Below are 27,550 nucleotides of genomic sequence, written 5' to 3' on the forward strand. Positions count from 1 at the left end.
TGCGCACTGCTCGCGCAACTGTGCTAGCGTGATACCTTTAGCAAGATGGCCGCCGACCTCGACCCAGCCCTCTCTCAGGCCCGGGATTTCGGCCTCTGGGAATTCGGGCTCCGGGATCCCAGCCACGAGGTGAGTACTGCAGCTTTTCTTACCTTTACTTGCCGATTGGATTGCGTTTTATTCACAGTACTTGGAGAATTTGTCCAGGACTGCCTGGTAATCATACCTTTGCTGCCTCCTGAAGAACCTGAACCTTGTGAATATTTCTCTTGCCCTTGCACCGGCGATGGTGAGGAGAAATTCAATTTTTTCGCTATCATCCAGGTCTTGGAGTTCAGCTGCCACCAGGAACAATTCGAACACTTGCCGGAATCGCCGCCAGTTTTCGCGGAGATCGCCGTAGCACTGGAGCGGCTGCGGAACCGGGAGCTCTATCATTTTGCCTGGGCACTGCTGGTTGTCTCTGTACACTGAGGTATGCCGGCAGGTATCGATCCACTCCTGTACCATGTGGTGTTGGGTGCTCTGGTGCACAGATGAGCCAACACAATTGTATGAGGTACAACTCTATTTTATTTTAACTCTTATAATACAGTTCGTTCTGGATAGTCTGCTCGTGCTGTCTCCCTGAGTGTGTCGTGTAGTAGGTCTGTCCTGGTCCTCCTCTGCAGCTAATACTGACCACCGGGGGTCGTGTCTGTGCTTTTATATCTTTCTGTCATTGGTTGTGGTGTTGTGTGTTCTGATTTGTCTGTTGGTGTGTCTATCATGATGTGTGTGTTTGAATATCATGGCACAGCTGGGAGTGGTGAAGCGGACAGGAAAAGGGAGAGTGTTGTGAAGCAGATGTTGAAAATGAGCATGAGGAAAGTGGTAAAGAGATTGATGCGGAGGGAGTGTTTGGTGAAAATGTAGTTGTGATAAAAGAAAGCTGGTGGTAAGAATGTAGAGAGGAATGAAAAATTGCTGAGCAGAGGAATGCAAAAGAGCTGCAATGTATTGGCCGGGAATCCAACCCGGGCATCTCACGTGGCAGGCGAGAATTCTACCACTGAACGCCAATGCAAACCACACAACTGAAGCTGAACTTTCAAGGACAATGCTTGAGTTGCTAACAGATGTTGAAGTGTGCGAGCCAAAGCAAACTGCATGTAACTAGCAGAGAGATGCAGTGGAAAGAAGAGAAATAACAGTGCAACACCAGTCGATCTTGCATTGGCCGGGAATCGAATCCGGGCCTCCCGCGTGGCAGGCGAGAATTCTACCACTGAACCACCAATGCAACTCGACTTTCAATCTCATGATGTTCTCCTTTTTTTCCCCAATGCTTTCACTCAGCAGCATTACCATTTCCTCACTTTGTCCTCTCTTTTCCCAAATTGCAACAAATTTCTTTACCTAAACTTCGGGCACAGCAGCGCATAAACCTCCTGTGCTCTCACTTCACACCACTACAATATCACCTAATGCTACACTGCAATATCATCAGGCCGCTACTTTTCTTCACGCAAAGCTAACAGTGCTTCCACTAGGCCAGGCTGCAAATCCCATGGCTTGATGACATACGGCTCCATCCTTTCAGAATAATATGTTGTGCAGCTTTCCGATTTTACAGCCAGGTTGGCTAATTATCCTAATGCTGCGTTCCAGTAAAGTGGGGTTTCACACCTCCACCAAACAACCTATGTTTGGATGATGGCTTTTATACCGCTGCCAGCCTTGGTTACATTTGAACTCACATCATCATTTCAGTTATGCAGGCCTCTGCACCATGAACCCAACAACATTGGTACAATGCTGTCACATCCTGTGTCCTGATTCCCCAAGTGTCTTCCTGGTAATCATTATCTCGAATGTACGCCCGTGTTTGCGAAACAGGAAAGGAAGGGGTGAATCAGCATTCGCCAAGGTTGAGGAATGTCAGCTTTATGGAAAGAGTTGAGAAGCTGGCATTATCCTAGTTGCAACAGAAGGGACTCCTTACGGGGAGACAATTACATACCAACATTGCCTCAGCTGAATGAGGTGTGAATCTCCAAATGGACTCCGAAAACGAGTAACGTGAAACATGGCCTCCTCCCACTTCTCTTGGAAAAGAGTACCGTAAAGATACTCGCGATGTTTTCACATATGTGTGAGACTGTGCGTGTCTGGGCCTTGTCCTGTTCTGTGGCCGGTATCCTGTTGCCCCTTTATGTTTGGGCCATTCCTCCTTAGCCGGAATGTTCTGAGAGGCTGAATGAGCTTTGAACGAGCTGCTTTGTCTCTTCTTTGTCTCATGCTATTTGTACTGGTCCAATTGTATTGTTGTGCTTGTGTTCTCCTCTGTAGAAATATATGTTGAGATATTTTATATGCTGTGGAATTCCTGTGATTTTGCTGGTTATTTGTGACAATGGAAAAAGGTGAATGAAAAGACTTTGTAAAAAAAAAAGAGTCCAGTGAAAAATTGTCAGTTTGTGCAAAGTTTGTTTGAACTTTTCTTAAGGCAATGAAGGTAAAAATGTTTGTCTATATATGTGTTTCTGGAACAAACCTCTTCATTCACCTGAGGAAGGAGCAGCGCTCCGAAAGCTCGTGACATCGAAACAAACCTGTTGGACTTTAACCTGGTGTTGTAAGACTTTGTACGGGAAAAATGTTGTGAAGGGTGAAAAAGAAGTGAGAGGAGGAGGGTTTTAATTGAAGAGGAATGAGTGTTTGCAGCTGTGAGTGGTGAAGCGGACAGGAAAAGGGAGAGTGTTGTGAAGCAGATGTTGAAAATGAGCATGAGGAAAGTGGTAAAGAGATTGATGCGGAGGGAGTGTATAGTGAAAATGTAGTTGTGATAAAAGAAAGCTGGTGGTAAGAATGTAGAGAGGAATGAATAATTGTTGAGCAGAGGAATGCAAAAGAGCTGCGATGCATTGGCCGGGAATCGACCCCGGGCCTCCCGCGTGGCAGGCGAGAATTCTACCACTGAACCACCAATGCAACACCACCTTTGATCTTATGATGTTCTCCTTTTTTTCCCCAATGCTTTCACTCAGCAGCATTACCATTTCCTCACTTTGTCCTTTCTTTCCCCAAATTGAAACAAATTTCTTTACCTAAACTTCGGGCACAGCAGCGCATAAACCTCCTGTGCTCTCACTTCACACCACTACAATATCACCTAATGCTACACTGCAATATCATCAAGCCGCTACTTTTCTTCACGCAAAGCTAACAGTGCTTCCACTAGGCCAGACTGCAAATTCCATGGCTTGATGACATACGGCTCCTTCCTTTCAGAATAATATGTTGTGCATCTTTCCGATTTTACAGCCAGGTGGGCTAATTATCCTAATGCTGCGTTCCAGTAAAGTGGGGTTTCACACCTCCACCAAACAACCTATGTTTGGATGATGGCTTTTATACCGCTACCAGCCTTGGTTACATTTGAACTCACATCATCATTTCAGTTATGCAGGCCTCTGCACCATGAACCCAACAACATTGGCACAATGCTGTCACACCCTGTGTCCTGATTCCCCATGTGTCATCCTGGTCATCACGCTCTCGAATGTAGGTCCGTGTTTGCGAAACAGGAAAGGAAGGGGTGAATCAGCATTCGCCAAGGTTGAGGAATGTCAGCTTTATGGAAAGAGTTGAGAAGCTGGCATTATCCCAGTTGCAACAGAAGGGACTCCTTAGAGGGAGACAATTACCCACCAACATTGCCTCAGGTGAATGAGGTGTGAATCTCCAAATGGACTCCGAAAACGAGCAACGTGAAACAACTCTTCCTCCCACTTCTCTTGGAATAGAGTACCGTAAAGATACTCGCGATGTTTTCACACATGTGTGAGACTGTGCGTGTCTGGGCCTTGTCCTGTTCTGTGGCCGGTATCCTGTTGCCCCTTTATGTTTGGGCCATTCCTCCTTAGCCGGAATGTTCTGAGAGGCTGAATGAGCTTTGAACGAGCAGCTTTGTCTCTTCTTTGTCTCATGGTATTTGTACTGGTCCAATTGTATTGTTGTGCTTGTGTTCTCCTCTGTATATTTATATGTTGAGATATTTTATATGCTGTGGAATTCCTGTGATTTTGCTGGTTATTTGTGACAATGGAAAAAGGTGAATGAAAAGATTTTGTAAAAAAAAAAGAGTCCAGTGAAAAATTGTCAGTTTGTGCAAAGTTTGTTTGAACTTTTCTTAAGGCAATGAAGGTAAAAATGTTGTGAACGGTAAAAAAGAAGTCAGGGAAGGAGGGTTTTAATTGAAGAGGAATGAGTGTTTGCAGCTGTGAGTGGTGAAGCGGACAGGAAAAGGGAGAGTGTTGTGAAGCAGATGTTGAAAATGAGCATGAGGAAAGCGGGAAAGAGATTGATGCGGAGGGAGTGTATAGTGAAAATGCAGTTGTGATAAAAGAAAGCTGGTGGTAAGAATGTAGAGAGGAATGAAAATTTGCTGAGCAGAGGAATGCAGAAGAGCTGTAACGCATTGGCCAGGAATCGAACCTCGGCATTCTGCGTGGCAGGCAAGAATTCTACCACTGAACCACCAAAGCAAACCACGCAACTGAAGCTGAACTTTCAAACACAATGCTTGAGTTGCTAACAGATGTTGATGTGTGCTAGCCAAAGCAAACTGCATGTCACCAGCAGAGAGATGCAGTGGAAAGAAGAGAAATAACAGTGCAACACCAGTCGATCATGCATTGGCCGGGAATCGAACCCGGGCCTCCCGCGTGGCAGGCGAGAATTCTACCACTGAACCACCAATGCAACTCCACTTTCGATATCATGATGTTCTCCTTTTTTTCCCCAATGCTTTCACTCAGCAGCATTTACATTTCCTCACTTTGTCCTTTCTTTCCCCAAATTGAAACAAATTTCTTTACCTAAACTTCGGGCACAGTAGCGCATAAACCTCCTGTGCTCTCACTTCACACCACTACAATATCACCTAATGCTACACTGCAATATCATCAAGCCGCTACTTTTCTTCACGCAAAGCTAACAGTGCTTCCATCTGGCCAGACTGCAAATTCCATGGCTTGATGACATACGGCTCCTTCCTTTCAGAATAATATGTTGTGCATCTTTCCGATTTTACAGCCAGGTGGGCTAATTATCCTAATGCTGCGTTACAGTAAAGTGGGATTTCACACCTCCACCAAACAACCTATGTTTGGATGATGGCTTTTATACCGCTACCAGCCTTGGTTACATTTGAACTCACATCATCATTTCAGTTATGCAGGCCTCTGCACCATGAACCCAACAACATTGGCACAATGCTGTCACATCCTGTGTCCTGATTCCCCATGTGTCACCCTGGTCATCAATATCTCGAATGTACGCCCGTGTTTGTGAAACAGGAAAGGAAGGGTTGAATCAGCATTCGCAAAGGTTGAGGAATGCCAGCTTTATGGAAAGAGTTGAGAAGCTGGCATTATCCTAGTTGCAACAGAAGCGACTCCTTAGGGGGAGACAATTACCCACCAACATTGCCTCAGCTGAATGAGATGAGAATCTCCAACTGGACTCCGAAAACGAGCAACGTGAAACAACTCCTCCTCCCACTTCTCTTGGAAAAGAGTACTGTGAAGATACTCGCGATGTTTTCACACATATGTGAGACTTTGCGTGTCGGGGCTTTTTCCTGTTCTGTGGCCGATATCCTGTTGCCCCTCTATGTTTGGGCAATTCCTCCTTAGCGGGAATGTTCTGAGAGGCTGAATGAGCTTTGAACGAGCTGCTTTGTCTCTTCTTTGTCTCATGGTATTTGTCCTGGTCCACTTGTATTGTTGTGCTTGTGTTCTCCTCTGTATATATATATGTTGAGATATTTTATGTGCTGTGGAATTCCTGTGATTTTGCTGGTTATTTGTGACAATGGAAAAAGGTGAATGAAAAGACTTTGTAAAAAAAAAAGAGTCCAGTGAAAAATTGTCAGTTTGTACAAAGTTTGGTTGAACTTTTCTTCAGGCAATGAAGGTAAAAATGTTGTGAAGGGTGAAAAAGAAGTGAGAGGAGGAGGGTTTTAATTGAAGAGGAATGAGCGTTTGCAGCTGTGAGTGGTGAAGCAGACAGGAAAAGGGAGAGTGTTGTGAAGCAGATGTTGAAAATGAGCATGAGGAAAGTGGTAAAGAGATTGATGCGGAGGGAGTGTATAGTGAAAATGTAGTTGTGATAAAAGAAAGCTGGTGGTAAGAATGTAGAGAGGAATGAATAATTGTTGAGCAGAGGAATGCAAAAGAGCTGCGATGCATTGGTCGGGAATGAAAACCGGGCTTCCCGCGTGGCAAGCGGGAATTCTACCACTGACCACCAATGCAAACCACACAACTGAAGCTGAACTTGCAAGCACAATGCTTGAGTTGCGCGAGCCAAAGAAAACTGCATGAACCAGCAGAGAGATGCAGTGTAAAGAAGAGAAATAACAGTGCAACACCAGCCGATCTTGCATTGGCCAGGAATCGAACCCGGGCCTCCCGCGTGGCAGGCAAGTATTCTACCACTGAACCACCAATGCAACTCCACTTTCGATGTCATGATGTTCTCCTTTTTTCCCCCAATGCTTTCACTCAGCAGCATTACCATTTCCACACTTTGTCCTTTCTTTCCCCAAATTGATACAAATTTCTTGACCTAAACTTCGGGCACAGCAGCGCATAAACCTCCTGTGCTCTCACTTCACACCACTACACTATCACCTAATGCTACACTGCAATATCATCAAGCCGCTACTTTTCTTCACGCAAAGCTAACAGTGCTTCCACTAGGCCAGACTGCAAATTCCATGGCTTGATGACATACGGCTCCATCCTTTCAGAATAATATGTTGTGCATCTTTCCGATTTTACAGCCAGGTTGGCTAATTATCCTAATGCTGCGTTACAGTAAAGTGGGATTTCACACCTCCACCAAACAACCTATGTTTGGATGATGGCTTTTATACCGCTACCAGCCTTGGTTACATTTGAACTCACATCATCATTTCAGTTATGCAGGCCTCTGCACCATGAACCCAACAACATTGGCACAATGCTGTCACATCCTGTGTCCTGATTCCCCATGTGTCATCCTGGTCATCATTATCTCGAATGTACGCCCGTGTTTGCGAAACAGGAAAGGAAGGGTTGAATCAGCATTCGCCAAGGTTGAGGAATGTCAGCTTTATGGAAAGAGTTGAGAAGCTGGCATTATCCTAGTTGCAACAGAAGGGACTCCTTAGGGGGAGACAATTACCCACCAACATTGCCTCAGCTGAATGAGGTGTGAATCTCCAAATGGACTCCGAAAACGAGTAACGTGAAACATCGCCTCCTCCCACTTCTCTTGGAAAAGAGTACTGTAAAGATACTCGTGATGTTTTCACACATGTGTGAGACTGTGCGTGTCTGGGCCTTGTCCTGTTCTGTGGCCGGTATCCTGTTGCCCCTTTATGTTTGGGCCATTCCTCCTTAGCTGGAATGTCCTGAGAGGCTGAATGAACTTTGAACGAGCTGCTTTTTCTCTTCTTTGTCTCATGGTATTTGTACTTGTCCAATTGTATTGTTGTGCTTCTGTTCGCCTCTGTGTATATATATGTTGAGATATTTTATATGCTGTGGAATTCCTGTGATTTTGCTGGCTATTTGTGACAATGTAAAAAAGGTGAATGAAAAGACTTTGTAAAAAAAAAGAGTCCAGTGAAAAATTGTCAGTTTGTGCAAAGTTTGTTTGAACTTTTCTTAAGGCAATGAAGGTAAAAATGTTGTGAAGGGTGAAAAAGAAGTGAGAGGAGGAGGCTTTTAATTGAAGAGGAATGAGTGTTTGCAGCTGTGAGTGGTGAAGCGGACAGGGAAAGGGAGAGTGTTGTGAAGCAGATGTTGAAAATGAGCATGAGGAAAGTGGTAAAGAGATTGATGCGGAGGGAGTGTATAGTGAAAATGTAGTTGTGATAAAAGAAAGCTGGTGGTAAGAATGTAGAGAGGAATGAATAATTGTTGAGCAGAGGAATGCAAATGAGCTGCGATCAAACCCGGGCCTCCCGCGTGGCAAGCAAGAATTCTACCACTGACCACCAATGCAAACCACGCAACTGAAGCTGAACTTGCAAGCACAATGCTTGAGTTGCTAACAGATGTTGATGTGTGCTAGCCAAAGCAAACTGCATGTAACCAGCAGAGAGATGCAGTGTAAAGAAGAGAAATAACAGTGCAACACGAGCCGATCATGCATTGGCCGGGAATCAAACACGGGCCTCCCGCGTGGCAGGCAAGAATTCTACCACTGAACCACCAATGCAACTCCACTTTCGATCTCATGATGTTCTCCTTTTTTTCCCCAATGCTTTCACTCAGCAGCATTACCATTTCCTCACTTTGTCCTCTCTTTCCCCAAATTGAAACAAATCTCTTCACTAAAACTTCGGGCACAGCAGCGCATAAACCTCCTGTGCTCTCACTTCACACCACTACAATATCACCTAATGCTACACTGCAATATCATCAGGCCGCTACTTTTCTCAACGCAAGCTAACAGTGCTTCCACTAGGCCAGACTGCAAATTCCATGGCTTGATGACATACGGCTCCTTCCTTTCAGAATAATATGTTGTGCATCTTTCCGATTTTACAGCCAGGTGGGCTAATTATCCTAATGCTGCGTTACAGTAAAGTGGGATTTCACACCTCCACCAAACAACCTATGTTTGGATGATGGCTTTTATACCGCTACCAGCCTTGGTTACATTTGAACTCACATCATCATTTCAGTTATGCAGGCCTCTGCACCATGAACCCAACAACATTGGCACAATGCTGTCACATCCTGTGTCCTGATTCCCCATGTGTCATCCTGGTCATCATTATCTCGAATGTACGCCCGTGTTTGCGAAACAGGAAAGGAAGGGTTGAATCAGCCTTGGCCAAGGTTGAGGAATGTCAGCTTTATGGAAAGAGTTGAGAAGCTGGCATTATCCTAGTTGCAACAGAAGGGACTCCTTAGGGGGAGACAATTACCCACCAACATTGCCTCAGCTGAATGAGGTGTGAATCTCCAAATGGACTCCGAAAACGAGTAACGTGAAACATCGCCTCCTCCCACTTCTCTTGGAAAAGAGTACTGTAAAGATACTCGTGATGTTTTCACACATGTGTGAGACTGTGCGTGTCTGGGCCTTGTCCTGTTCTGTGGCCGGTATCCTGTTGCCCCTTTATGTTTGGGCCATTCCTCCTTAGCTGGAATGTCCTGAGAGGCTGAATGAGCTTTGAACGAGCTGCTTTTTCTCTTCTTTGTCTCATGGTATTTGTACTGGTCCAATTGTATTGTTGTGCTTCTGTTCGCCTCTGTGTATATATATGTTGAGATATTTTATATGCTGTGGAATTCCTGTGATTTTGCTGGTTATTTGTGACAATGTAAAAAAGGTGAATGAAAAGACTTTGTAAAAAAAAAGAGTCCAGTGAAAAATTGTCAGTTTGTACAAAGTTTGTTTGAACTTTTCTTAAGGCAATGAAGGTAAAAATGTTGTGAACGGTGAAAAAGAAGTGAGAGGAGGAGGGTTTTAATTGAAGAGGAATGAGTGTTTGCAGCTGTGAGTGGTGAAGCGGACAGGAAAAGGGAGAGTGTTGTGAAGCAGGTGTTGAAAATGAGCATGAGGAAAGTGGTAAAGAGATTGATGCGGAGGGAGTGTATAGTGAAAATGTAGTTGTGATAAAAGAAAGCTGGTGGTAAGAATGTAGAGAGGAATGAATAATTGTTGAGCAGAGGAATGCAAAAGAGCTGCGATGCATTGGCCGGGAATCAAACCCGGGCCTCCCGCGTGGCAAGCGAGAATTCTACCACTGACCAACAATGCAAACCACGCAACTGAAGCTGAACTTGCAAGCACAATGCCTGAGTTGCTAACAGATGTTGAAGTGCGCTAGCCGAAGCAAACTGCATATAACCAGCAGAGAGATGCAGTGTAAAGAAGAGAAATAACAGTGCAACACCAGCCAATCATGCATTGGCCGGGAATCGAACCCGGGCCTCCCGCGTGGCAGGCGAGAATTCTACCACTGAACCACCAATGCAACTCCGCTGTAGATCTCATGATGTTCTCCTTTTTTTCCCCAATGCTTTCACTCAGCAGCATTTCCATTTCCTCACTTTGTCCTTTCTTTCCCCAAATTGAAACAAATTTCTTTACCTGAACTTCGGGCACAGCAGCGCATAAACCTCCTGTGCTCTCACTTCACACCACTACAATATCACCTAATGCTACACTGCAATATCATCAAGCCGCTACTTTTCTTCACGCAAAGCTAACAGTGCTTCCACTAGGCCAGACTGCAAATTCCATGGCTTGATGACATACGGCTCCTTCCTTTCAGAATAATATGTTGTGCATCTTTCCGATTTTACAGCCAGGTGGGCTAATTATCCTAATGCTGCGTTCCAGTAAAGTGGGGTTTCACACCTCCACCAAACAACCTATGTTTGGATGATGGCTTTTATACCGCTACCAGCCTTGGTTACATTTGAACTCACATCATCATTTCAGTTATGCAGGCCTCTGCACCATGAACCCAACAACATTGGCACAATGCTGTCACATCCTGTGTCCTGATTCCCCATGTGTCATCCTGGTCATCATTATCTCGAATGTACGCCCGTGTTTGCGAAACAGGAAAGGAAGGGTTGAATCAGCATTCGCCAAGGTTGAGGAATGCCAGCTTTATGGAAAGAGTTGAGAAGCTGGCATTATCCTAGTTGCAACAGAAGCGACTCCTTCGGGGGAGACAATTACCCACCAACATTGCCTCAGCTGAATGAGATGTGAATCTCCAAATGGACTCCGAAAACGAGCAACATGAAACAACTCCTCCTCCCACTTCTCTTGGAAAAGAGTACTGTGAAGATACTCGCGATGTTTTCACACATGTGTGAGACTGTGCGTGTCTGGGCCTTGTCCTGTTCTGTGGCCGGTATCCTGTTGCCCCTTTATGTTTGTGCCATTCCTCCTTAGCGGGAATGTTCTGAGAGTCTGAATGAGCTTTGAATGAGCTGCTTTGTCTCTTCTTTGTCTCATGGTATTTGTACTGGTCCAATTGTATTGTTGTGCTTGTGTTCTCCTCTGTATATATATATGTTGAGATATTTTATATGCTGTTGAATTCCTGTGATTTTGCTGGTTATTTGTGACAATGGAAAAAGGTGAAGGAAAAGACTTAGTAAAAAAAAAGAGTCCAGTGAAAAATTGTCAGTTTGTGCAAAGTTTGTTTGAACTTTTCTTAAGGCAATGAAGGTAAAAATGTTGTGAAGGGTGAAAAAGAAGTGAGAGGAGGAGGGTTTTAATTGAAGAGGAATGAGTGTTTGCAGCTGTGAGTGGTGAAGCGGACAGGAAAAGGGAGAGTGTTGTGAAGCAGATGTTGAAAATGAGCATGAGGAAAGCGGGAAAGAGATTGATGCGGAGGGAGTGTATAGTGAAAATGTAGTTGTGATAAAAGAAAGCTGGTGGTAAGAATGTAGAGAGGAATGAATAATTGTTGAGCAGAGGAATGCAAAGGAGCTGCGATGCATTGGCCGGGAATCAAACCCGGGCCTCCCGCGTGGCAGGCGAGAATTCTACCACTGAACCACCAATGCAAACCACGCAACTGAAGCTGAACGAACTTGCAAGCACAATGCTTGAGTTGCTAACAGATGTTGAAGTGTGGTAGCCAAAGCAAACTGCATGTAACCAGCAGAGAGATGCAGTTTAAAGAAGAGATATAACAGTGCAACACCAGCCGATCTTGCATTGGCCAGGAATCGAACCCGGGCCTCCCGCGTGGCAGGCAAGAATTCTACCACTGAACCACCAATGCAACTCCACTTTCGATCTCATGATGTTCTCCTTTTTCTCCCCAATGCTTTCACTCAGCAGCATTACCATTTCCTCACTTTGTCCTTTCTTTCCCCAAATTGAAACAAATTTCTTGACCTAAACTTCGGGCACAGCAGCGCATAAACCTCCTATGCTCTCACTTCACACCACTACACTATCACCTAATGCTACACTGCAATATCATCAGACCGCTACTTTTCTTCACGCAAAGCTAACAGTGCTTCCACTATGCCAGACTGCAAATTCCATGGATTGATGACATACGGCTCCATCCTTTCAGAATAATATGTTGTGCATCTTTCCGATTTTACAGCCTGGTGGGTTAATTATCCTAATACTGCGTTCCAGTAAAGTGGGGTTTCACACCTCCACCAAACAACCTATGTTTGGATGATGGCTTTTATACCGCTACCAGCCTTGGTTACATTTGAACTCACATCATCATTTCAGTTATGCAGGCCTCTGCACCATGAACCCAACAACATTGGCACAATGCTGTCACATCCTGTGTCCTGATTCCCCATGTGTCATCCTGGTCATCATTATCTCGAATGTACGCCCGTGTTTGCGAAACAGGAAAGGAAGGGTTGAATCAGCATTCGCCAAGGTTGAGGAATGCCAGCTTTATGGAAAGAGTTGAGAAGCTGGCATTATCCTAGTTGCAACAGAAGCGACTCCTTAGGGGGAGACAATTACCCACCAACATTGCCTCAGCTGAATGAGATGTGAATCTCCAAATGGACTCCGAAAACGAGTAACGTGAAACATCGCCTCCTCCCACTTCTCTTGGAAAAGAGTACTGTAAAGATACTCGTGATGTTTTCACACATGTGTGAGACTGTGCGTGTCTGGGCCTTGTCCTGTTCTGTGGCCGGTATCCTGTTGCCCCTTTATGTTTGGGCCAATCCTCCTTAGCTGGAATGTCCTGAGAGGCTGAATGAGCTTTGAACGAGCTGCTTTTTCTCTTCTTTGTTTCATGGTATTTGTACTGGTCCAATTGTATTGTTGTGCTTCTGTTCGCCTCTGTGTATATATATGTTGAGATATTTTATATGCTGTGGAATTCCTGTGATTTTGCTGGTTATTTGTGACAATGTAAAAAAGATGAATGAAAAGACTTTGTAAAAAAAAGAGTCCAGTGAAAAATTGTCAGTTTGTGCAAAGTTTGTTTGAACTTTTCTGAAGGCAATGAAGGTAAAAATGTTGTGAAGGGTGAAAAAGAAGTGAGAGGAGGAGGGTTTTAATTGAAGAGGAATGAGTGTTTGCAGCTGTGAGTGGTGAAGCGGACGGGAAAAGGGAGAGTGTTGTGAAGCAGATGTTGAAAATGAGCATGAGGAAAGTGGTAAAGAGATTGATGCGGAGGGAGTGTATAGTGAAAATGTAGTTGTGATAAAAGAAAGCTGGTGGTAAGAATGTAGAGAGGAATGAATAATTGTTGAGCAGAGGAATGCAAAGGAGCTGCGATGCATTGGCCAGGAATCAAACCCGGGCCTCCCGCGTGGCAAGCGAGAATTCTACCACTGACCACCAATGCAAACCACGCAACTGAAGCTGAACTTGCAAGCACAATGCTTGAGTTGCTGACAGATGTTGATGTGTGCTAGCTGAAGCAAACTGCATGTAACCAGCAGAGAGATGCAGTGTAAAGAAGAGAAATAACAGTGCAACACCAGCCAATCATGCATTGGCCGGGAATCGAACCCGGGCCTCCCGCGTGGCAGGCGAGAATTCTACCACTGAACCACCAATGCAACTACACTTTTGATCTCATGATGTTCTCCTTTTTTTCCCCAATGCTTTCACTCAGCAGCATTTCCATTTCCTCACTTTGTCCTTTCTTTCCCCAAATTGAAACAAATTTCTTTACCGAAACTTCAGGCACAGCAGCGCATAAACCTCCTGTGCTCTCACTTCACACCACTACAATATCACCTAATGCTACACTGCAATATCATCAAGCCGCTACTTTTCTTCACGCAAAGCTAACACTGCTTCCACTAGGCTAGACTACAAATTCCATGGCTTGATGACATACGGCTCCTTCCTTTCAGAATAATATGTTGTGCATCTTTCCGATTTTACAGCCAGGTGGGTTAATTATCCTAATACTGCGTTACAGTAAAGTGGGGTTTCACACCTCCACCAAACAACCTATGTTTGGATGATGGCTTTTATACCGCTACCAGCCTTGGTTACATTTGAACTCACATCATCATTTCAGTTATGCAGGCCTCTGCACCATGAACCCAACAACATTGGCACAGCTGTCACATCCTGTGTCCTGATTCCCCATGTGTCATCCTGGTCATCATTATCTCGAATGTACGCCTGTGTTTGCGAAACAGGAAAGGAAGGGTTGAATCAGCCTTCGCCAAGGTTGTGGAATGTCAGCTTTATGGAAAGAGTTGAGAAGCTAGCATTATCCTAGTTGCAACAGAAGGGACTCCTTAGGGGGAGACAATTACCCACCAACATTGCCTCAGCTGAATGAGATGTGAATCTCCAAATGGACTCCGAAAACGAGCAACATGAAACAACTCCTCCTCCCACTTCTCTTGGAAAAGAGTACTGTGAAGATACTCGCGATGTTTTCACACATGTGTGAGACTGTGCGTCTCTGGGCCTTGTCTTGTTCTGTGGCCGGTATCCTGTTGCCCATTTATGTTTGGGCCATTCCTCCTTAGCGGGAATGTTCTGAGAGGCTGAATGAGCTTTGAACGAGCTGCTTTGTCTCTTCTTTGTCTCATGGTATTTGTACTGGTCCAATTGTATTGTTGTGCTTGTGTTCTCCTCTGTATACATATATGTTGAGATATTTTATATGCTGTGGAATTCCTGTGATTTTGCTGGTTATTTGTGACAATGGAAAAAGGTGAATGAAAAGACTTAGTAAAAAAAAAAAGAGTCCAGTGAAAAATTGTCAGTTTGTGCAAAGTTTGTTTGAACTTTTCTTAAGGCAATGAAGGTAAAAATGTTGTGAAGGGTGAAAAAGAAGTGAGAGGAGGAGGGTTTTAATTGAAGAGGAATGAGTGTTTGCAGCTGTGAGTGGTGAAGCGGACAGGAAAAGGGAGAGTGTTGTGAAGCAGATGTTGAAAATGAGCATGAGGAAAGTGGTAAAGAGATTGATGCGGAGGGAGTGTATAGTGAAAATGAAGTTGTGATAAAAGAAAGCTGGTGGTAAGAATGTAGAGAGGAATGAATAATTGTTGAGCAGAGGAATGCAAAAGAGCTGCGATGCATTGGCCGGGAATCAAACCCCGGCCTCCCGCGTGGCAAGCGAGAATTCTACCACTGACCACCAATGCAAACCACGCAACTGAAGCTGAACTTGCAAGCACAATGCTTGAGTTGCGCGAGCCAAAGCAAACTGCATGTAACCAGCAGAGAGATGCAGTGTAAAGAAGAGAAATAACAGTGCAACACCAGCCAATCATGCATGGGCCAGGAATCGAACCCAGGCCTCACGCGTGGCAGGCGAGAATTCTACCACTGAACCACCAATGCAACTACACTTTCGATCTCATGATGTTCTCCTTTTTTCCCCAATGCTTTCACTCAGCAGCATTGCCATTTCCTCACTTTGTCCTTTCTTTCCCCAAATTGAAACAAATTTCTTTACCTAAACTTCAGGCACAGCAGCGCATAAACCTCCTGTGCTCTCACTTCACACCACTACAATATCACCTAATGCTACACTGCAATATCATCAAGCCGCTACTTTTCTTCACGCAAAGCTAACAGTGCTTCCACTAGGCCAGACTGCAAATTCCATGGCTTGATGACATACGGCTCCTTCCTTTCAGAATAATATGTTGTGCATCTTTCCGATTTACAGCCAGGTGGGCTAATTATCCTAATGCTGCGTTACAGTAAAGTGGGGTTTCACACCTCCACCAAACAACCTATGTTTGGATGATGGCTTTTATACCGCTACCAGCCTTGGTTACATTTGAACTCACATCATCATTTCAGTTATGCAGGCCTCTGCACCATGAACCCAACAACATTGGCACAATGCTGTCACATCCTGTGTCCTGATTCCCCATGTGTCATCCTGGTCATCATTATCTCGAATGTACGCCCGTGTTTGCGAAACAGGAAAGGAAGGGTTGAATCAGCATTCGCCAAGGTTGAGGAATGCCAGCTTTATGGAAAGAGTTGAGAAGCTGGCATTATCCTAGTTGCAACAGAAGCGACTCCTTAGGGGGAGACAATTACCCACCAACATTGCCTCAGCTGAATGAGATGTGAATCTCCAAATGGACTCCGAAAACGAGCAACATGAAACAACTCCTCCTCCCACTTCTCTTGGAAAAGAGTACTGTGAAGATACTCGCGATGTTTTCACACATGTGTGAGACTGTGCGTCTCTGGGCCTTGTCCTGTTCTGTGGCCGGTATCCTGTTGCCCCTTTATGTTTGGGCCATTCCTCCTTAGCGGGAATGTTCTGAGTGGCTGAATGAGCTTTGAACGAGCTGCTTTGTCTCTTCTTTGTCTCATGGTATTTGTACTGGTCCAATTGTATTGTTGTGCTTGTGTTCTCCTCTGTATACATATATGTTGAGATATTTTATATGCTGTGGAATTCCTGTGATTTTGCTGGTTATTTGTGACAATGGAAAAAGGTGAATGAAAAGACTTAGTAAAAAAAAAAAGAGTCCAGTGAAAAATTGTAAGTTTCTGCAAAGTTTGTTTGAACTTTTCTTAAGGCAATGAAGGTAAAAATGTTGTGAAGGGTTAAAAAGAAGTGAGAGGAGGAGGGTTTTAATTAAAGAGGAATGAGTGTTTGCAGTTGTGAGTGGTGAAGCGGACAGGAAAAGGGAGAGTGTTGTGAAGCAGATGTTGAAAATGAGCATGAGGAAAGTGGTAAAGAGATTGATGCGGAGGGAGTGTATACTGAAAATGTAGTTGTGATAAAAGAAAGCTGGTGGTAAGAATGTAGAGAGGAATGAATAATTGTTGAGCAGAGGAATGCAAAAGAGCTGCGATGCATTGGCCGGGAATCAAACCCGGGCCTCCCGCGTGGCAAGCGAGAATCCTACCACTGACCACCAATGCAAACCACGCAACTGAAGCTGAACTTGCAAGCACAATGCTTGAGTTGCTAACAGATGTTGAAGTGTGCTCGCCGAAGCAAACTGCATGAAACCAGCAGAGAGATGCAGTGTAAAGAAGAGAAATAACAGTGCAACACCAGCCAATCATGCATTGGCCAGGAACCGAACCCGGGCCTCCCGCGTGGCAAGCAAGAATTCTACCACTGAACCACCAATGCAACTCCACTTTCGATCTCATGATGTTCTCCTTTTTTTCCCCAATGCTTTCACTCAGCAGCATTTCCATTTCCTCACTTTGTCCTTTCTTTCCCCAAATTGAAACAAATTTCTTTACCTAAACTTCGGGCACAGCAGCGCATAAACCTCCTGTGCTCTCACTTCACACCACTACAATATCACCTAATGCTACACTGCAATATCATCAAGCCGCTACTTTTCTTCACGAAAAGCTAACAGTGCTTCCACTTGGCCAGACTGCAAATTCCATGGCTTGATGACATACGGCTCCTTCCTTTCAGAATAATATTTTGTGCATCTTTCCGATTTTACAGCCAGGTGGGCTAATTATCCTAATGCTGCGTTCCAGTAAAGTGGGGTTTCACACCTCCACCAAACAACCTATGTTTGGATGATGGCTTTTATACCGCTACCAGCCTTGGTTACATTTGAACTCACATCATCATTTCAGTTATGCAGGCCTCTGCACCATGAACCCAACAACATTGGCACAATGCTGTCACATCCTGTGTCCTGATTCCCCATGTGTCATCCTGGTCATCATTATCTCGAATGTACGCCCGTGTTTGCGAAACAGGAAAGGAAGGGTTGAATCAGCATTCGCCAAGGTTGAGGAATGCCAGCTTTATGGAAAGAGTTGAGAAGCTGGCATTATCCTAGTTGCAACAGAAGCGACTCCTTAGGGGGAGACAATTACCCACCAACATTGCCTCAGCTGAATGAGATGTGAATCTCCAAATGGACTCCGAAAACGAGCAACATGAAACAACTCCTCCTCCCACTTCTCTTGGAAAAGAGTACTGTGAAGATACTCGCGATGTTTTCACACATGTGTGAGACTGTGCGTCTCTGGGCCTTGTCCTGTTCTGTGGCCGGTATCCTGTTGCCCCTTTATGTTTGGGCCATTCCTCCTTCGCGGGAATGTTCTGAGAGGCTGAATGAGCTTTGAACGAGCTGCTTTGTCTCTTCTTTGTCTCATGGTATTTGTACTGGTCCAATTGTATTGTTGTGCTTGTGTTCTCCTCTGTATACATATATGTTGAGATATTTTATATGCTGTGGAATTCCTGTGATTTTGCTGGTTATTTGTGACAATGGAAAAAGGTGAATGAAGAGACTTAGTAAAAAAAAAAAGAGTCCAGTGAAAAATTGTAAGTTTGTGCAAAGTTTGTTTGAACTTTTCTTAAGGCAATGAAGGTAAAAATGTTGTGAAGGGTGAAAAAGAAGTGAGAGGAGGAGGGTTTTAATTGAAGAGGAATGAGTGTTTGCAGCTGTGAGTGGTGAAGCGGACAGGAAAAGGGAGAGTGTTGTGAAGCAGATGTTGAAAATGAGCATGAGGAAAGTGGTAAAGAGATTGATGCGGAGGGAGTGTATAGTGAAAATGTAGTTGTGATAAAAGAAAGCTGGTGGTAAGAATGTAGAGAGGAATGAATAATTGTTGAGCAGAGGAATGCAAAAGAGCTGCGATGCATTGGCCGGGAATCAAACCCGGGCCTCCCGCGTGGCAAGCGAGAATCCTACCACTGACCACCAATGCAAACCACGCAACTGAAGCTGAACTTGCAAGCACAATGCTTGAGTTGCTAACAGATGTTGAAGTGTGCTCGCCGAAGCAAACTGCATGAAACCAGCAGAGAGATGCAGTGTAAAGAAGAGAAATAACAGTGCAACACCAGCCAATCATGCATTGGCCGGGAACCGAACCCGGGCCTCCCGCGTGGCAAGCAAGAATTCTACCACTGAACCACCAATGCAACTCCACTTTCGATCTCATGATGTTCTCCTTTTTTTCCCCAATGTTTTCACTCAGCAGCATTTCCATTTCCTCACTTTGTCCTTTCTTTCCCCAAATTGAAACAAATTTCTTTACCTAAACTTCGGGCACAGCAGCGCATAAACCTCCTGTGCTCTCACTTCACACCACTACAATATCACCTAATGCTACACTGCAATATCATCAAGCCGCTACTTTTCTTCACGAAAAGCTAACAGTGCTTCCACTAGGCCAGACTGCAAATTCCATGGCTTGATGACATACGGCTCCTTCCTTTCAGAATAATATTTTGTGCATCTTTCCGATTTTACAGCCAGGTGGGCTAATTATCCTAATGCTGCGTTCCAGTAAAGTGGGGTTTCACACCTCCACCAAACAACCTATGTTTGGATGATGGCTTTTATACCGCTACCAGCCTTGGTTACATTTGAACTCACATCATCATTTCAGTTATGCAGGCCTCTGCACCATGAACCCAACAACATTGGCACAATGCTGTCACATCCTGTGTCCTGATTCCCCATGTGTCATCCTGGTCATCATTATCTCGAATGTACGCCCGTGTTTGCGAAACAGGAAAGGAAGGGTTGAATCAGCATTCGCCAAGGTTGAGGAATGCCAGCTTTATGGAAAGAGTTGAGAAGCTGGCATTATCCTAGTTGCAACAGAAGCGACTCCTTCGGGGGAGACAATTACCCACCAACATTGCCTCAGCTGAATGAGATGTGAATCTCCAAATGGACTCCGAAAACGAGCAACATGAAACAACTCCTCCTCCCACTTCTCTTGGAAAAGAGTACTGTGAAGATACTCGCGATGTTTTCACACATGTGTGAGACTGTGCGTCTCTGGGCCTTGTCCTGTTCTGTGGCCGGTATCCTGTTGCCCCTTTATGTTTGGGCCATTCCTCCTTAGCGGGAATGTTCTGAGAGGCTGAATGAGCTTTGAACGAGCTGCTTTGTCTCTTCTTTGTCTCATGGTATTTGTACTGGTCCAATTGTATTGTTGTGCTTGTGTTCTCCTCTGTATACATATATGTTGAGATATTTTATATGCTGTGGAATTCCTGTGATTTTGCTGGTTATTTGTGACAATGGAAAAAGGTGAATGAAGAGACTTAGTAAAAAAAAAAAGAGTCCAGTGAAAAATTGTAAGTTTGTGCAAAGTTTGTTTGAACTTTTCTTAAGGCAATGAAGGTAAAAATGTTGTGAAGGGTGAAATAGAAGTGAGAGGAGGAGGGTTTTAATTGAAGAGGAATGAGTGTTTGCAGCTGTGAGTGGTGAAGCGGACAGGAAAAGGGAGAGTGTTGTGAAGCAGATGTTGAAAATGAGCATGAGGAAAGTGGTAAAGAGATTGATGCGGAGGGAGTGTATAGTGAAAATGTAGTTGTGATAAAAGAAAGCTGGTGGTAAGAATGTAGAGAGGAATGAATAATTGTTGAACAGAGGAATGCAAAAGAGCTGCGATGCATTGGCCGGGAATCAAACCCGGGCCTCCCGCGTGGCAAGCGAGAATCCTACCACTGACCACCAATGCAAACCACGCAACTGAAGCTGAACTTGCAAGCACAATGCTTGAGTTGCTAACAGATGTTGAAGTGTGCTAGCCAAAGCAAACTGCATGTAACCAGCAGAGAGATGCAGTTTAAAGAAGAGATATAACAGTGCAACACCAGCCGATCTTGCATTGGCCAGGAATCGAACCCGGGCCTCCCGCGTGGCAGGCAAGAATTCTACCACTGAACCACCAACACAACACCACTTTCGCTCTCATGATGTTCTCCTTTTTCTCCCCAATGCTTTCACTCAGCAGCATTACCATTTCCTCACTTTGTCCTTTCTTTCCCCAAATTGAAACAAATTTCTTGACCTAAACTTCGGGCACAGCAGCGCATAAACCTCCTGTGCTCTCACTTCACACCACTACACTATCACCTAATGCTACACTGCAATATCATCAAGCCGCTACTTTTCTTCACGCAAAGCTAACAAAGCTTCCACTCGGCAAGACTGCAAATTCCATGGATTGATGACATACGGCTCCATCCTTTCAGAATAATATGTTGTGCATCTTTCCGATTTTACAGCCAGGTGGGTTAATTATCCTAATACTGCGTTCCAGTAAAGTGGGGTTTCACACCTCCACCAAACAACCTATGTTTGGATAATGGCTTTTATACCGCTACCAGCCTTGGTTACATTTGAACTCACATCATCATTTCAGTTATGCAGGCCTCTGCACCATGAACCCAACAACATTGGCACAATGCTGTCACATCCTGTGTCCTGATTCCCCATGTGTCATCCTGGTCATCATTATCTCGAATGTACGCCCGTGTTTGCGAAACAGGAAAGGAAGGGTTGAATCAGCATTCGCCAAGGTTGAGGAATGCCAGCTTTATGGAAAGAGTTGAGAAGCTGGCAATTTCCTAGTTGCAACACAAGGGACTCCTTAGGGGGAGACAATTACCCACCAACATTGCCTCAGCTGAATGAGATGTGAATCTCCAAATGGACTCCGAAAACGAGTAACGTGAAACAGCGCCTCCTCCCACTTCTCTTGGAAAAGAGTACTGTAAAGATACTCGTGATGTTTTCACACATGTGTGAGACTGTGCGTGTCTGGGCCTTGTCCTGTTCTGTGGCCGGTATCCTGTTGCCCCTTTATGTTTGGGCCATTCCTCCTTAGCTGGAATGTCCTGAGAGGCTGAATGAGCTTTGAACAAGCTGCTTTTTCTCTTCTTTGTTTCATGGTATTTGTACTGGTCCAATTGTATTGTTGTGCTTCTGTTCGCCTCTGTGTATATATATGTTGAGATATTTTATATGCTGTGGAATTCCTGTGATTTTGCTGGTTATTTGTGAGAATGTAAAAAAGGTGAATGAAAAGACTTAGTAAAAAAAAAGAGTCCAGTGAAAAATTGTCAGTTTGTGCAAAGTTTGTTTGAACTTTTCTTAAGGCAATGAAGGTAAAAATGTTGTGAAGGGTGAAAAAGAAGTGAGAGGAGGAGTGTTTTAATTGAAGAGGAATGAGTGTTTGCAGCTGTGAGTGGTGAAGCGGACAGGAAAAGGGAGAGTGTTGTGAAGCAGATGTTGAAAATGAGCATGAGGAAAGTGGTAAAGAGATTGATGCGGAGGGAGTGTAGAGTGAAAATGTAGTTGTGATAAAAGAAAGCTGGTGGTAAGAATGTAGAGAGGAATGAATAATTGTTGAGCAGAGGAATGCAAAAGAGCTGCGATGCATTGGCCGGGATTCAAACCCGGGCCTCCCGTGTGGCAGGCGAGAATTCTACCACTGAACCACCAATGCAAACCACGCAACTGAAGCTGAACGAACTTGCAAGCACAATGCTTGAGTTGCTAACAGATGTTGAAGTGTGCTAGCCAAAGCAAACTGCATGTAACCAGCAGAGAGATGCAGTTTAAAGAAGAGATATAACAGTGCAACACCAGCCGATCTTGCATTGGCCAGGAATCGAACCCGGGCCTCCCGCGTGGCAGGCAAGAATTCTACCACTGAACCACCAATGCAACGCCACTTTCGATCTCATGATGTTCTCCTTTTTCTCCCCAATGCTTTCACTCAGCAGCATTACCATTTCCTCACTTTGTCCTTTCTTTCCCCAAATTGAAACAAATTTCTTGACCTAAACTTCGGGCACAGCAGCGCATAAACCTCCTGTGCTCTCACTTCACACCACTACACTATCACCTAATGCTACACTGCAATATCATCAAGCCGCTACTTTTCTTCACGCAAAGCTAACAAAGCTTCCACTCGGCAAGACTGCAAATTCCATGGATTGATGACATACGGCTCCAGCCTTTCAGAATAATATGTTGTGCATCTTTCCGATTTTACAGCCAGGTGGGTTAATTATCCTAATACTGCGTTCCAGTAAAGTGGGATTTCACACCTCCACCAAACAACCTATGTTTGGATGATGGCTTTTATACCGCTACCAGCCTTGGTTACATTTGAACTCACATCATCATTTCAGTTATGCAGGCCTCTGCACCATGAACCCAACAACATTGGCACAATGCTGTCACATCTTGTGTCCTGATTCCCCATGTGTCATCCTGGTCATCATTATCTCGAATGTACGCCCGTGTTTGCGAAACAGGAAAGGAAGGGTTGAATCAGCATTCGCCAAGGTTGAGGAATGCCAGCTTTATGGAAAGAGTTGAGAAGCTGGCATTATCCTAGTTGCAACACAAGGGACTCCTTAGGGGGAGACAATTACCCACCAACATTGCCTCAGCTGAATGAGATGTGAATCTCCAAATGGACTCCGAAAACGAGTAACATGAAACAGCGCCTCCTCCCACTTCTCTTGGAAAAGAGTACTGTAAAGATACTCGTGATGTTTTCACACATGTGTGAGACTGTGCGTGTCTGGGCCTTGTCCTGTTCTGTGGCCGGTATCCTGTTGCCCCTTTATGTTTGGGCCATTCCTCCTTAGCTGGAATGTCCTGAGAGGCTGAATGAGCTTTGAACAAGCTGCTTTTTCTCTTCTTTGTTTCATGATATTTGTACTGGTCCAATTGTATTGTTGTGCTTCTGTTCGCCTCTGTGTATATATATGTTGAGATATTTTATATGCTGTGGAATTCCTGTGATTTTGCTGGTTATTTGTGACAATGTAAAAAAGGTGAATGAAAAGACTTTGTAAAAAAAAAGAGTCCAGTGAAAAATTGTCAGTTTGTGCAAAGTTTGTTTGAACTTTTCTTAAGGCAATGAAGGTAAAAATGTTGTGAAGGGTGAAAAAGAAGTGAGAGGAGGAGTGTTTTAATTGAAGAGGAATGAGTGTTTGCAGCTGTGAGTGGTGAAGCGGACAGGAAAAGGGAGAGTGTTGTGAAGCAGATGTTGAAAATGAGCATGAGGAAAGTGGTAAAGAGATTGATGCGGAGGGAGTGTATAGTGAAAATGTAGTTGTGATAAAAGAAAGCTGGTGGTAAGAATGTAGAGAGGAATGAATAATTGTTGAGCAGAGGAATGCAAAAGAGCTGCGATGCATTGGCCGTGAATCAAACCCGGGCCTCCCACGTGGCAAGCGAGAATTCTACCACTGACCACCAATGCAAACCACACAACTGAAGCTGAACTTGCAAGCACAATGCTTGAGTTGCTAACAGATGTTGAAGTGTGCTAGCCGAAGCAAACTGCATGTAACCAGCAGAGAGATGCAGTGTAAAGAAGAGAAATAACAGTGCAACACCAGCCAATCATGCATTGGCCGGGAATCGAACCCGGGCCTCCCGCGTGGGAGGCGAGAATTCTACCACGGAACCACCAATGCAACTCCACTTTTGATCTCATGATGTTCTCCTTTTTTTCCCCAATGCTTTCACTCAGCAGCATTTCCATTTCCTCACTTTGTCCTTTCTTTCCCCAAATTGAAACAAATTTCTTTACCTAAACTTCAGGCACAGCAGCGCATAAACCTCCTGTGCTCTCACTTCACACCACTACAATATCACCTAATGCTACACTGCAATATCATCAAGCCGCTACTTTTCTTCACGCAAAGCTAACAGTGCTTCCACTAGGCCAGACTGCAAATTCCATGGCTTGATGACATACGGCTCCTTCCTTTCAGAATAATATGTTGTGCATCTTTCCAATTTTACAGCCAGGTGGGCTAATTATCCTAATGCTGCGTTCCAGTAAAGTGGGGTTTCACACCTCCACCAAACAACCTATGTTTGGATGATGGCTTTTATACCGCTACCAGCCTTGGTTACATTTGAACTCACATCATCATTTCAGTTATGCAGGCCTCTGCACCATGAACCCAACAACATTGGCACAATGCTGTCACACCCTGTGTCCTGATTCCCCATGTGTCATCCTGGTCATCATTATCTCGAATGTACGCCCGTGTTTGCGAAACAGGAAAGGAAGGGTTGAATCAGCATTCGCCAAGGTTGAGGAATGCCAGCTTTATGGAAAGAGTTGAGAAGCTGGCATTATCCTAGTTGCAACAGAAGCGACTCCTTAGGGGGAGACAATTACCCACCAACATTGCCTCAGCTGAATGAGATGTGAATCTCCAAATGGACTCCGAAAACGAGCAACATGATACAACTCCTCCTCCCACTTCTCTTGGAAAAGAGTACTGTGAAGATACTCGCGATGTTTTCACACATGTGTGAGACTGTGCGTCTCTGGGCCTTGTCCTGTTCTGTGGCCGGTATCCTGTTGCCCCTTTATGTTTGGGCCATTCCTCCTTAGCTGGAATGTCCTGAGAGGCTGAATGAGCTTTGAAAGAGCTGCTTTGTCTCTTCTTTGTCTCATGGTATTTGTACTGGTCCAATTGTATTGTTGTGCTTGTGTTCTCCTCTGTATATATATATGTTGAGATATTTTATATGCTGTGGAATTCCTGTGATTTTGCTGGTTATTTGTGACAATGGAAAAAGGTGAATGAAAAGACTTAGTAAAAAAAAAAGAGTCCAGTGAAAAATTGTCAGTTTGTGCAAAGTTTGTTTGAACTTTTCTTAAGGCAATGAAGGTAAAAATGTTGTGAAGGGTGAAAAAGAAGTGAGAGGAGGAGGGTTTTAATTGAAGAGGAATGAGTGTTTGCAGCTGTGAGTGATGAAGCGGACAGGAAAAGGGAGAGTGTTGTGAAGCAGATGTTGAAAATGAGCATGAGGAAAGCGGGAAAGAGATTGATGCGGAGGGAGTGTAGAGTGAAAATGTAGTTGTGATAAAAGAAAGCTGGTGGTAAGAATATAGAGAGGAATGAATAATTGTTGAGCAGAGGAATGCAAAAGAGCTGCGATGCATTGGCCGGGAATCAAACCCGGGCCTCCCGCGTGGCAGGCGGGAATTCTACCACTGAACCACCAATGCAAACCACGCAGCTGATGCTGAACTTTCAAGCAAAATGCTTGAGTTGCTAACAGATGTTGATGTGTGTCAGCCCAAGAAACCAGAAACCAGCAGAGAGATGCAGTGTAAAGAAGAGAAATAACAATTAAACAACAGCTCACCTTGCATTGGCCGGGATTCAAACCCAGGCCTCCCGCGTGGCAGGTGAGAATTTTACCACTGAACCACCAATGCTACTCCACTTTCACTCTCATAATGTTCTCCTTTTTTTCTCAATGCTTTCACTGAGCAGCATTACCATTTCCTCACTTGGACCTGATTTCTCCCAAATTGCAACAAATTTCATTATCTAAATTTCAGACACAACAACGCATAAACCTCCTGTGCTCTCACTTCGCACCACTACAATATCACCGTATGCCAAATTGCAATGTCAGCAGGCCACTACTTTTCTTCACGCAAAGTCAGCCGTGCTGCTTCCTGGCCAGGCTGCAAATTCCATGTCTTGATGACATACGGCTCCTTCCTTTCAGAATAATATGTTGCGCAACTTTCCAATTTTACAGCCAGGTGGACTAATTCCCCTAATGCTGCGCTAAACCAAAGTGGAACTTCACTCCTCCACCAAACAACCTATGTTGTTACTATTGTATGCAATATTACTATTTTATACAACCTATGCATTACTATTTTTAAATTTTTAAATCTCACTTAAATAACTATTTTGGGTTGATTTAAATTACTATTTTTAAGTTGATTTAAATAACATTTTTAATTTTAATTAAATAACTTTTTTAATTTCAACTAAATAACTATTTAAATTGTTGTCAGATCAAGCAAGATAAATACTCTGGGATAATGCTAATTATATAGTATACAGGAGATTGGATATAATCCAACACAAAAACATCTTTCTAAAGTTTAATTTCAAAAGTTTAATTTAAAGGAATAAATCATGGCAGGACAGCTCCTAGGTGTGGTCTGCTCCTCTTGCTCCATGTGGCAGGCTGGGGACAGTTCCAGTCACCAGGATCAGCATGTGTGCAGGAAATGTCTCCAGTTACAGCTCCTGGAAGCTCGAGTGTCAGAGCTAGAGCGGCGGTTGGAGACACTGTGGAGCATCCACGAGTCGGAGAGCATCGTGGATAGCATGTTCGAGAGGTGGTCACACCGCAGGCTCAGACTCCGCAGGCAGGAAGGGAATTGGTGACCATCAGACAGAGCAAGAGAGCGAGGCAGGTAGTGCAGGAGCCTCCTGTGGCCATTCCCCTGCAGAACAGATAAACCACTTTGGATGCTGTTGAGGCGAATGGCCTCTCAGGGGAAAACAACAACAGCCAAACTTGTGGCACCACGGTTGGTTCTGCTGCAGAGGGGAGGGTTGATAAGTGTAACAGTGCAATCGTTTTTGGAGATTCAATTGTAAGGGGAATAGACAGGCGTTTCTGTGGACGCAAACGAGACTCCAGGATGGTATGTTGCTTCCCTGGTGCTCGGGTCAAGGATGTCTCGGAGCGGGTACAGGACATTCTGGAGGGGGAGGGTGAACAGCCAGTGGTCGTCGTACACATCGGTACAAACGACATAGGTAAAAAAAAGGGATGAGGTCCTAAACGCAGAATACATGGAGCTAGGAAGGAAGTTAAGAAATCGTACCTCAAAGGTAGTGATCTCAGGGTTACTACCAGTGCCACGTGCTAGTCAGAGTAGAAACGACAGGAAATATTGGAGGTGTCAGGGAGAGGGTTTCAGGGGGAGGGTTTCAGATTCGTGGGGCATTGGGAGCGGTTCTGGGGGAGGTGGGACCTGTAATTTAAACTAA

At 44.5% G+C, this 27,550-nt stretch overlaps 18 non-coding genes across 18 annotated transcripts; all 18 read right to left on the reverse strand.

Moving 5' to 3' along the window:
* Positions 1–1,211: 1,211 nt before the first annotated feature.
* Positions 1,212–1,282, reverse strand: trnag-gcc (transfer RNA glycine (anticodon GCC)). The gene has a single exon. It is a non-coding gene; the product is annotated as a tRNA-Gly (tRNA).
* Positions 1,283–2,902: 1,620 nt separating this feature from the next.
* On the reverse strand, positions 2,903–2,973 carry trnag-gcc (transfer RNA glycine (anticodon GCC)). Its single transcript has one exon. It is a non-coding gene; the product is annotated as a tRNA-Gly (tRNA).
* A 1,702-nt stretch (positions 2,974–4,675) lies between these two features.
* On the reverse strand, positions 4,676–4,746 carry trnag-gcc (transfer RNA glycine (anticodon GCC)). The gene has a single exon. It is a non-coding gene; the product is annotated as a tRNA-Gly (tRNA).
* Positions 4,747–6,428: 1,682 nt separating this feature from the next.
* trnag-gcc (transfer RNA glycine (anticodon GCC)) lies at positions 6,429–6,499 on the reverse strand. Its single transcript has one exon. It is a non-coding gene; the product is annotated as a tRNA-Gly (tRNA).
* Positions 6,500–8,185: 1,686 nt separating this feature from the next.
* Positions 8,186–8,256, reverse strand: trnag-gcc (transfer RNA glycine (anticodon GCC)). The gene has a single exon. It is a non-coding gene; the product is annotated as a tRNA-Gly (tRNA).
* A 1,700-nt stretch (positions 8,257–9,956) lies between these two features.
* trnag-gcc (transfer RNA glycine (anticodon GCC)) lies at positions 9,957–10,027 on the reverse strand. The gene has a single exon. It is a non-coding gene; the product is annotated as a tRNA-Gly (tRNA).
* A 1,484-nt stretch (positions 10,028–11,511) lies between these two features.
* trnag-gcc (transfer RNA glycine (anticodon GCC)) lies at positions 11,512–11,582 on the reverse strand. Its single transcript has one exon. It is a non-coding gene; the product is annotated as a tRNA-Gly (tRNA).
* Positions 11,583–11,732: 150 nt separating this feature from the next.
* Positions 11,733–11,803, reverse strand: trnag-gcc (transfer RNA glycine (anticodon GCC)). Its single transcript has one exon. It is a non-coding gene; the product is annotated as a tRNA-Gly (tRNA).
* Positions 11,804–13,503: 1,700 nt separating this feature from the next.
* trnag-gcc (transfer RNA glycine (anticodon GCC)) lies at positions 13,504–13,574 on the reverse strand. The gene has a single exon. It is a non-coding gene; the product is annotated as a tRNA-Gly (tRNA).
* Positions 13,575–15,256: 1,682 nt separating this feature from the next.
* Positions 15,257–15,327, reverse strand: trnag-gcc (transfer RNA glycine (anticodon GCC)). The gene has a single exon. It is a non-coding gene; the product is annotated as a tRNA-Gly (tRNA).
* A 1,700-nt stretch (positions 15,328–17,027) lies between these two features.
* Positions 17,028–17,098, reverse strand: trnag-gcc (transfer RNA glycine (anticodon GCC)). Its single transcript has one exon. It is a non-coding gene; the product is annotated as a tRNA-Gly (tRNA).
* Positions 17,099–18,800: 1,702 nt separating this feature from the next.
* Positions 18,801–18,871, reverse strand: trnag-gcc (transfer RNA glycine (anticodon GCC)). The gene has a single exon. It is a non-coding gene; the product is annotated as a tRNA-Gly (tRNA).
* Positions 18,872–20,573: 1,702 nt separating this feature from the next.
* Positions 20,574–20,644, reverse strand: trnag-gcc (transfer RNA glycine (anticodon GCC)). The gene has a single exon. It is a non-coding gene; the product is annotated as a tRNA-Gly (tRNA).
* A 1,485-nt stretch (positions 20,645–22,129) lies between these two features.
* Positions 22,130–22,200, reverse strand: trnag-gcc (transfer RNA glycine (anticodon GCC)). Its single transcript has one exon. It is a non-coding gene; the product is annotated as a tRNA-Gly (tRNA).
* A 150-nt stretch (positions 22,201–22,350) lies between these two features.
* trnag-gcc (transfer RNA glycine (anticodon GCC)) lies at positions 22,351–22,421 on the reverse strand. Its single transcript has one exon. It is a non-coding gene; the product is annotated as a tRNA-Gly (tRNA).
* A 1,701-nt stretch (positions 22,422–24,122) lies between these two features.
* On the reverse strand, positions 24,123–24,193 carry trnag-ccc (transfer RNA glycine (anticodon CCC)). Its single transcript has one exon. It is a non-coding gene; the product is annotated as a tRNA-Gly (tRNA).
* A 1,485-nt stretch (positions 24,194–25,678) lies between these two features.
* Positions 25,679–25,749, reverse strand: trnag-gcc (transfer RNA glycine (anticodon GCC)). Its single transcript has one exon. It is a non-coding gene; the product is annotated as a tRNA-Gly (tRNA).
* A 142-nt stretch (positions 25,750–25,891) lies between these two features.
* Positions 25,892–25,962, reverse strand: trnag-gcc (transfer RNA glycine (anticodon GCC)). The gene has a single exon. It is a non-coding gene; the product is annotated as a tRNA-Gly (tRNA).
* Positions 25,963–27,550: the final 1,588 nt, after the last annotated feature.

The sequence above is a fragment of the Scyliorhinus torazame genome, chromosome 3 (assembly GCF_047496885.1).
Source record: "Scyliorhinus torazame isolate Kashiwa2021f chromosome 3, sScyTor2.1, whole genome shotgun sequence".
NCBI lineage: Eukaryota > Metazoa > Chordata > Chondrichthyes > Carcharhiniformes > Scyliorhinidae > Scyliorhinus > Scyliorhinus torazame.